Raw genomic sequence first — 10,343 nt, forward strand, 5'->3', positions numbered from 1 at the left:
TCCCCGCACCCTGGCCCTCTGTGCTGAGGGACACTCAGAGGATCAGGCCTCCCTTCACAAACATGAAAGGCACAGTTCAGAGGAGTGGAGTAACCTGCCCAGCTGGTGAGTGCCTGGCACGGTCCCTCCAAAGCCCATGTGCTTTCTGCCAAGCTTCACCCTCCCTCCCCTTCCCATGCCCTTTTCCACTCAGAACCATCCAAACCTTCTTTTCAGTTCCAGAAAGTGTGTAAGGGAAAAGGGCAGGGACTTCCCTGCCGGTCCTGTGATTAAGACTTTGCCTTCCAATGCAGGGGGCATGGGTTCGATCCCTGGTCTGGGCGCTAAGATCCCACCTGCCTCATGGCCAGAAAAACAAAACATAAAACCGAAGCAGTACTGTAACAAATTCAATAAAGACTTTAAAAATGATCCACCTGAAAAAAAGTCTTAAAAAAAAAATAGTGCTAAGGCTAAGGAACCCTGGTCTAGGGCCCTCACCCATGTGGGAGATCCAGTCCCCTGTCTTTGCTCAGCCCACCCCCTCAGCGGGAAGTCCTTGCTTCCACCATCATGGTTGATTTAAATCCTTCTCAGCGTTCAAGGTCTTCCTGAGTCCCATCCATGGGAGGGAGCCTTTGCTGACAGTTCTTAACTGCTTCTCTGAGCTGACAGGGTGCTTCTAGAACTTGCCTCAGTCAGGCTTGTACTAATGATAGGTACACTGCTTCATCTTCCCATGACGCTTAATTCCTTGAGTGGTGCAAAGGCAAAAAGCTTCCATGCCTTTGGAATCAGGCCCAGCTGGGTTCAGACTGTGCCTAAGATCATATGCGACCTGGGGAGGTAACTTAGAGGGGCCCCTGGACTTGACTTTTCTGTCCATATAATCACAGAACACTCAGGGAACATATTCTAAGTACTAGGTGCTATTCTACGTGCTCTGCATGTGTTAACTCATTCAGTCGTCACAGCAGTCCTGTGAGTAAGTGCTGTGACCATTTCTGTTTCATGGATGAAGGAAACTGAAGCACAGAAGTTACCTGACTAACAAGGTCATCTGACTGGGAGGTGGCAGAGCCAGGAGCCACAGGCGGGTTGTCTGGTCCCCGTGGTGACCACAGCGCCTTCTGCCTCTTTCACGGGATGAACCTCAAAGGGTGTGAGATCTAAGAGAGAAGGCATGTGTGATAAGTGGTCCAGCCTTGCCCAGTTTCTGCTCCATTCTTCAGCCTAAGACAGCGCCAGTCTATTCTCTAGGATGTTGTTGATATTATATGACATACTGCATCCTGCCACAGCCCTGCAATGTGTTTGTAAAATGAGACGTTGGGTGGTTGTTAGTCACTCAGTCGTGTCCGACTCTTTGCAACTCTGTGGACAGTAGCCTGCCAGGCTCCTCTGTCCATGGGATTCTCCAGGCAAGGATACTGGAGGGGGTTGCCATTTCCTCTTAGGAAGGGTAAGAAAATTCCTCAAGGGCCCAACGGCAGAGCCCGGATTGGGTTTGTCTCCGGAGACCTTATTTCTATCGGCACCCGAATTCTGGTAACTGCGGGTGTAAATGAAAATCTCCTCCTTCCTACTGTGAGCAATTTGAGGAGGGGCGTGGGGGACTGGCAAGACATGACTTAGCTTCCTGGCACCCCAGCACCTCTCCCACTTTGGGGCTGTCACAGAACAGGCATTTAACCAATGCTTGTTGGGTGAATAAACGGCTCAGGGCTCCTGGGGCAAAGGCCAGCTTACACAGGCAGAAGCTACTCAAGTAGGAATCCAGAGCTTTCTGTGGGGCGGCCCAGGAACCTGGAGGGACAGGGTATCTGTTTGACTTGAGGGGCAGCTGCCACCCTCCCCCTGCCACCTCCCCATCAAGGCCTGCACCAGCATGAAATTTGTACAGTCTCATTACCCAGTGACCCAAGAAGTGCAATTAAGTTGAAAATTAGTTGGCATAATTAATTAGACGGGTAAATAGCTCCCTGTCAACACCAATCAATCCATGCTGCATATAATCAGCTCAGCCCAGGCAGGCAAGGAGCTCGAGCAGCTGCTGCTTCTGTGGCCTGGGGTGGGAGCTGAAATGGGACAGGGTGTCCAGACAGTTCCCCTAAACCCCACGCCTTTCTAGGTCCTTCCACCACTGCCTTTCACGGGATCAGCCTCCCTACAACCTCCTATCAGTCTCCCATCCTTGGTACCCAGCAAAGCCACGACTTAATTCCTAAGGGCCCACAGTCCATGGGGTCACAAAGAGTTGGACACACAAGTTAGAGGCTGAACAACAACACAGCTACAAAGCTCTTTGTCCCCTCACATTTCCTACTTTTGAGTTCCTGATCCCTTGCCTGAGAACTCTGACATGCATAAGAACCACAAGAGCTCCCATTGTTTTTTGGCTAATAAATTTGCAGAAGCTTTTTAAAAAATTAAGGTATACCTTAGATGCAATAAAAAGCACCCTTGTTACTATACAGCTTTATGAGTTTTGAGGAATGGGTACAGTGGTTTGGACTTTCCTGGTGGCTCAGTGGTAAAGAATCTGCCTGCCAACGCAGGAGACCTGGGTTCGATCCCTGGTCAAAGGAAATGGGAAGATCCCCTGAAGAAGAAAACGGCAACCTACTCCAGTATTCTTGCTGAGAGAATCTCATGGACAGAGAAGCCTGGTGGACTACAGTCCTTGGGGTTGCAGAAGAGTGAGACACAACTTGGCGACTAAACAACATATAGTTGTGTAACTGTAACCAAGCAGGACCCTGTGTGGCCTCCCTGAAACAGACTTCCCCATGTCCCCCACCTGCCTCTTGTTTACAGAAAATCTGTAGCTTCCTAGGCCTTCCTCAAGTTCCAAAGAATAAATGTAACCTGAAAAGTGATAAAGGGCAAGGCAAAGGAAAACAGTGAAGCAAGACAAAATCATAGTTTAGCCATTGAATAAAGTCAAGGAAATCTAGTGCCTCCTCAAGGGCTACAGATAATATTATGAGCCATGTCCTTGGAGCCGTTTAGCAGATACTGAAATCCCCATCAGGTAGAAGAGTTAACTCTATGATACCCACATGCGCGTAGACCCCAGACCAGCTAGAATCAGAAAGTTGGTGATGTTGACTCCAGATTACCTTACCACCAACCAATCAGAAAAATGTCCACGAGCTGATCACACACCCTGCAACCCCTCTCCCCTATTCTGTCTTTTAAAACCTTTTCCTGAAAGTCACCGGGGAGTTTGGGTCTTACAACCACTAGCTGCCTGGGCTCCTTGCTTGGGGTCCTGCAATAAAAGCTGCACTCTCAGAAAATGCCCCCTTGTAATCAGACTTTCACCCTTTGGCCATCAGATTGCCAGCTAAGTTAGTCGAAGTCTCTAAGCTTTAAGTTATGAGCCAGATACTGCAATTTTGCCTCAATGTGGTTGTGCAATTTCAGGCACAAACACTACGTTTGAAATACAGGTGCAGGAAGAGATGTTAGAGATATGATTTGAAAAGATTAAAGTGTAAGAAGCCTAGGCCCTGGATGCCTGACTACTTCGGGTCAGACTCATGATACCCATTTGCACTGTGATGAAGGTGGCCCCGTGACTCTGCACCCCAACACAGCTGGGGGTGCCAGGACACTCACCATGACCTCTGCCATTGCCATGACCCCTGTTGGAACTGTGGGCAAAACCACTACCCTGTTCCGGGGCTGAACCTGGAAGGGGTAGGCTTAGGTCCTTGTGGCCCCAGGGCTGCTGGCACCACACCTACAACCACACCTCACCTGTCAGAATGCTGGAGTGGAGGGCCCTGAGAGGTGAATGCTGTAACCCTCTCCTCTGGCTAGGGGACCTTGCTGTCCTCCCCACCCTGCATGTGCAGCATGGGAGATGGCTCTGAATGCGTTTCCAGCCAGGTCATAGGAAGGCCTGCTCGGTTACTGAAATCAGAACCTGCACATCTTTGGAACTAGGAACTAGGTCTTTGATCAGACTAAAATTTGGAGATCGAGAAATGAACCCACTGCAGCGTCTGACCTCAAGGAAAGAGAAGCCAGTACAGTAGAATGTGAGAAGCCTTTTATGTCATCATCAAATGCTCAAGGGCCCATTCTGGGCTCAGCACAGCTTAGAGTGTGACCTCGGCTATGGCCTTGCCTACAGTCCAGTGGGAAAGACAGCAAAGGAGAGTCATGACATTGAACTGGGATGAATGTTAAGGTCACGGGAACAAGTGAATACAGAGGAGGGAGGCTGACCTAGCCTGGGGTCAGGAAACCTTTCTGAGGTCACGACAGGTGGGTGGAATTATCTGGGGGAGGTGGGAGGGAATGGGTGCCCTGGGAGTACAGACACGGAGTGTGTGCTGGGGGTCAGAGGCAGGAGGAGGGGCGGGAAGACTTGAGCTCCAGCGGCCAGACCTGCGCGGGGTGGGGTGGGAGGGATGGGGGAAGGGACAAGAGGACGTGCGTCTTTATCTCTTGGACAGTGGGATCTGCAGAAGCTGTTAAGCAGGACACAGAGAAAACTGCTGCCACTGGCCTCAGCGTGGAGAGAACAGAGGCCCTCAGGGAACACCCAGCGGTCAGGGGTGAGGCCTTCCTCCTCCTGGCTGCTGTGTCAGCGTGGCTTGGAGCAACGACTCTCAGACGCTTCCAGCAACCCGCTGACTCACACAGAGCTGTCCACTCGTCCAGTCAAAGCCAGAGCTGGAAGGGCCATGGCCCTCTGCTGCCCGGACCAGATGACAGAGATAGCTGGCTGCTCCCTGCAGGGCGTGTCTGAGGAAAACTTCCTCCTCCCGCCCTGCACTCAGCCTCTCTCAGCCTCCCTGGACTTGCCCAGCTAGCTGCACCCTGGCTTCTGGCTTGTCACAGCCAGAAGAAGCAGATGAGACCCGTGGGCCCGCAGCCAAGTCCTGCCACGTCGCGGAGCCCTACCTGGGGAGGGGCCAGGCCTGGGAAACCTCTGCCTCCTCCCAGAGCACCTCCACCCCAAACCGGTCCCTTCTCTCCGCCTCCTTCCTTCCCCAGTAACCCTTCTCCTCACTCAGCCTCTTGTTCTTGTGCAGTCATTCAGTTGAGTCCGACTCTTTGCCACCCTTTGGACTGTAACCCACCAGGCTCCTCTGTCCATGGAATTCTCCAGGCAAGAATACTGGAGTGGGCTGCCATTTCCTCCTCCAGGGGATTTTCCTCACCTAGGGATCAAACCCATGTCTCTTATGTCTCCCGCATTGGCAGGTGGGTTCTTTACAACTAGCCCCACGTGGGAAGTCCCAAATTATATGGTAGGTGAATTAGATTTCATTAAAGCTATTTATAAAGAAAACCACATAGTGTAAGTCATTAAGTTTTGGGTAGTTTGTCAAGCAGCACTACTGCAGCAATAGCTGACTGATACACTATGTGTGTGATTTATAATGAGCATGGGGTATTTATGTAATAAAAATAATGCAAAAATCAGAATTTATTGGGTTTCCCACAAACAGGCCCCTCTTTCCTGTTTTCCTGCCTGGTGGTGGCACCAGGACATTTCCGGGCATGGCTCCTCTGAATCTGGAGTGAACTTCGCTTCTCTGTTCTTGGCAGTAAACCAGAGACAAGTCCTGGATGATCCTGTGGGCTGTGTCTCCACTCGGCTCCCTCCCTGAGCTCTCTGCAGCCTCTCCAGGACATGTTTTTATTTCCCTAGGCCTGGATTGTCTCCTGGCTTTCCAGGTGGTTTCCCTGCCAGGGTCTATCCAGGTCGTAGGGAAGGAATAATCTGCAACATGTTTCCAGTCAGTTATTCTGCTTAGCCAGCCCTGAGCCTTCCTTTCAACACACACACACACACACACACACACTCATCTGTAAAATAGGCTTAAACTGTCAGATCAAATTAAACTTGCTGCCTGTCAGATCAAATCTAAGCCTCATCAGATGTCACCTGGACACGTACCCCAGGAGTACGATGTGACGATGTTCAAAAATTGATCAGCTGGGGAAAGAGCTGCCGTCATTGGTCAGGCTAAGGCTTCCTTCCTGTCTCTCCTCCACATCTAGTCTTCCTCCACCTTAAGGATTTTATTGAAGGTGAGAAAACTCCAGGACTGCAAATAAAGGGAATGTTCGATTCAAAACATGAGTTTAGAAGTAGAATACATGGACTCTAATGACTAATTATTTCGGCTTCTAAATCAAAACTTGAGAGGACATACATAACCAAGACGATAGATGGAGGAGGGGTGATTGCTCAGAATATGACTTGAAACTGTTGAAGGAATGGAATTTTGGTGTCAACACAAAACTCTTCCCATCGCTTTTCATGTCTTCATGTTAGCAGTGTGTCAACATTTAGACCCGTAAATATAAAAAATAGGAATGGAATTAATGCTCATTTTCTCATTCTAGAAAAAGGGAACGGCCCTCCACACAGACACGAATTAAATGGGAATAAAAAACTGCATCCATCTCATGGATATTTGTTTCAGATTTTCCATTTTTCCATTTAATACTTATTCTTCAAGTCCATAAGTATATTTATGATTTTTGATTGTGTAGTAACAATAATGATGTCAATTAAGAAAAAAAAAAGACACAGAGACTTATAGCCACAAAGGAAATTTTCAATGTAGGTACCTATTTTTGTTGTTAAGAGGCATTTTAGGGTTCTCAATAACAGACATTCTAACATAAACTATGTATTATGTGAAAATACCATTCCAGGGGTAGGAGTAGAATGGAAATATTAGTTCTGCGGTGAAAATAAATTTAAGTTCAGTTCAGTCATGTCCGACTCTTTGTGACCCCATGGACTGCAGCATGCCAGGCTTCCCTGTCTGTCACCAACTCCCAGAGCTTGCTCAAACTCATGTCCATCAAGTTGGAGATGCCATTCAACATCTCATCCTGTGTCATCCCCTTCTCCTCCTGCCTTCAATCTTTCCCAGCATCAGGGGCTTTTCCAGTGAGTCAGTTCCTTGCATAGGTGGCCAAAGTATTGGAGCTTTAGCTTTAGCATCAGTCCTTCCAATGAATATTCAGGATTATCTCTTTTAGGGTTGACTGGTTTGATCTTGAGGTCCAAGGGATTCTCAAGAATCTTCTCCAACACAACAGTTCAAAAGCATCAATTCTCTTGTGCTCAGCTTTCTTTATGGTCCAACTCTTGCATCCACATAAGATTACTGGAAAAACCATAGTTTTGACTACTGGAATAAATATAAACAACAAATATTAAAGAAGAGCTTATCCACGTGTATTTAAAATAGATTAAGGCTTGCATGGGATCCCTAAGGCATTTCAATTTCACTGGACACCTGTTTTTTTTTTTTTTTTTTTTAATCTCACACGCAGTTATATTTTTAGAAAATCAGCATATACCATCTAGTGGAAGTTACATCCTTTGTAACTGAATTTACAACGACAACGTTTAGATATCAATTTAGCATTAATAGAGGAAGTATGTAGATGCCTTTCAAGATTATTTTAGGAGGTGCACGTGAGGAAACACTTCTGGAAACTGCTGCTGTGGCGGGGGAAGCGCTGGTGAGAGCTGTGAGATAGAATTCTGCCTCCCTTAGCTAGAAGCGGCAGGTCCGAGTGACCTCTTTGTGACTTTGCGCATCAGTACGCGTAGGGCAACAACGATACTGACCCCTCCAGGTTGTTCCCAGAAGGGAAGAGCCGCCCCCGGAAAGTTTCTAGCCGAGAGGAAGGAACTTCGACTCCGCCGAGTGAGTGCAGGGAGGTAGGGGAGAAAGAAGCGATCCTGGAAGAAAATGGGGATCAGGTTGCTCAGAGTAGGTGACCATTGACCCGGCTGAAGAAGGGCGAGGAGATGTCCGCCCAGAAAAAGGGGACATCCGAGGGGAAAGCCGTGTCAGGAGGAGGGAACAGTCCTAGTAAAGGCCTCGAGGTGGGAAGGGCTCGCTCCGAGAGCCCCGGACCCCACCCCCGGGTCCCTGCCTCTCTTCCTCACCGCCCCGCCCCCCCATCCTCCTCCATGGTCACCCATCATTAGGCGAGCCTGGGGGTCGCCGCCTGCTGGCGACCCTGAAGGGCATGTTAATACCGAACTTTGAGTCCTTTCTGTCCGACTCAGTCAGGGCGCAGAGAGCCGTCGGGTTCCCCCACCGCCTGCGGGAGGTGCCCAGAAGATTGGGCAGATAGCAAGCGTCCTTGAGGCAGTAAGGGAGTCAGTCCGCGCTCTTCGGGTCCGGAGATCTGGGTGAAACCGCCGTGACACCCCCAGTGTGCAGTTTCTCGGGACGTCCCTGGATTTCTAGGTGTGTGTGTGTGTGTGTGTGTGTGTGTGTGTGTGTGTGTGTGTGTGTGTGTGTGTGTGTGTGTGTGTGTGTGTGTGTGTGTGTGTGTGTGTGTGTGTGTGTGTGTGTGTGTGTGTGTTGGGGGCGGGGTCTCTCTTTTGGCCCTCTGCCTGGCCCTCTGTTCTCCTCCAACCCCAGGGCGAGCACCTTCCCCTCTGTCGGGTTCTCGCGTGGGGGAAGAGCTTCTCCCAGGATTGGGAGGTTGTGGAGTTCCCACTGGGGACCGTGATGGTGGGGAGAGCACCCACAGGACTGGGTATCCAAGTTACAAGTTATCCAAGTTACATCCTGTCCACGAGGCCTGGGATCCAGGCAACCTACTCCATGCGCGACTCCCCCTGTGGAGACAAGATAAGGCTCTAAGAAGCCCACCCTTCGTGGCGCTGACCACGCTCCCAGGGGTCGCTTCTTCAAACGTAGCGAGATCCATCCCCCGCCTCACCCTCTCCTCCCCCCCCGCTGTGTTCTCTCCCGCAGCTCCCAGGAATTCTGATGCCTACTCGTAATACTATTTTTTGCCACTTCCTTACACTCATGTTACCAGTTTCCCCCTTAACATCCCCCAGTTCTGGGTGATTTAAAAATTCCTCTCCAACACTTCATAATGAAAAAATTTCAGATAAACAGAAACATTGAAAGAATTTTTATCCAGTGAATATTCATATCCCCATCATCCAGATCTACATTAACAGCTTACGACTCTTGCAGCCTCTCGCATTTCTCCACATCTGTCCTTAGGTTCTTCGGTCCATCAAATGGTCTTATCTTTTGAAACACTTCAAACTTGGAATCTTCAGTAATCACTCCTGCAAAGCCCTTCTGTTAGCCTGTCGTTGGCTGGAGTTCAGTCTTAGAATACATTTTTAAGGGTAAAATTTACACGCAGCGAAATATACAGATCTGAAGTGTGCTTTCCTCTGGATGATTTTGGATACTACATGGAAGAGTTTTTTATTTTAATATTTATTTTAATGTGTATTAGGAGAAAAATAAGCCCCCGTTTTCCATTTGTAACTGTGACATAAAGCGGCCTTTAACAATGAATGTATTTAAATGAGCTGATAATTAACATAAAGGGCCCGGGGTAAAAGAGGGGAGAGGACTTCCAAGATGCCGAGGCTGCGGCTCGAGGTGTCGTTTCCAGTGCTGTGGGCGCTCCTAAGAGTGGTTTCAACCGCCGAACTCCGAGCAGCGGTGGAAACTTGGGGCGTCAGAAGGGGCTGGGCACCATGCTAGATCGGGGGCTTGTGGTGAGGCCGGAATAGTGTACATGCGTTGTATGTTTTCAAATCATTATGCTTGTGGGCCCCCACTCCAGCTGATTGAGGCTGGGAATATCTCTGTGCTCAGAGCACCCAGCACCGGGCCAGGGACACGTAGGTACCCAAGAAGCGTTTTACGAGATCACTACTGTGCAAACGCTTTGTAAGCACTCTACAAATATAAGAGTTTACAAGAGTAGGAAGAATCTCGCGGCCCAGGGTCACCCCTACTCAGCGCCGGGGGTCCAACAAGCCGCAGTGTTTGTTGATTGATAACTAGACCATCAGGAGGAAAAAGACCAGAGAGGCGTGGGTGGTTCAAATAAGACAGGCGCCGGGGCGGGAACTTCGGTGTCCTGGGTCCGAAACTCTGCGGAGAAAAACGAAGCCGTGATTTTCTGAGCATGCGCACTGGGCCGCCGCAAGAGCCTCATTATCCTACTCCCGGAAGTTGCTTGTAGGTGCCTCGTTAGCGCAGTAGGTAGCGCGTCAGTCTCATAATCTGAAGGTCGTGAGTTCGATCCTCACACGGGGCACGGTACTTTTGCTCGCTTTTTTCACTCCCTCTAGAAAGATGGGTCTTACTTGCTAGAGTAGACCCTCAATGCGAGGACGTCCGCGCCACCAGCGTGCTGGTCTAGCCTCCCCGAAGTAGCGAGTGCTGCCCTGCGGGCTCCAGCGTGCTGGGCCCGGGCGGAGGACTGGAAGGGAGGCCAGGGCATGAAGATAAACCGTTGGGGGCGGGTGTCCACGTGAGGCAGCCTAGCGCGCCGTGGGCTGGGTACCGGATGAGCCCCTCGGGAAGATACTC

At 49.8% G+C, this 10,343-nt stretch overlaps 1 non-coding gene across 1 annotated transcript; it reads left to right on the forward strand.

Annotated features, from left to right (window-relative positions):
• Positions 1-9,995: 9,995 nt before the first annotated feature.
• Positions 9,996-10,068, forward strand: TRNAM-CAU. Its single transcript has one exon. It is a non-coding gene; the product is annotated as a tRNA-Met (tRNA).
• The last annotated feature ends 275 nt before the right edge of the window (positions 10,069-10,343 follow it).

Source organism: Cervus elaphus, chromosome 21, assembly GCF_910594005.1.
Source record: "Cervus elaphus chromosome 21, mCerEla1.1, whole genome shotgun sequence".
NCBI lineage: Eukaryota > Metazoa > Chordata > Mammalia > Artiodactyla > Cervidae > Cervus > Cervus elaphus.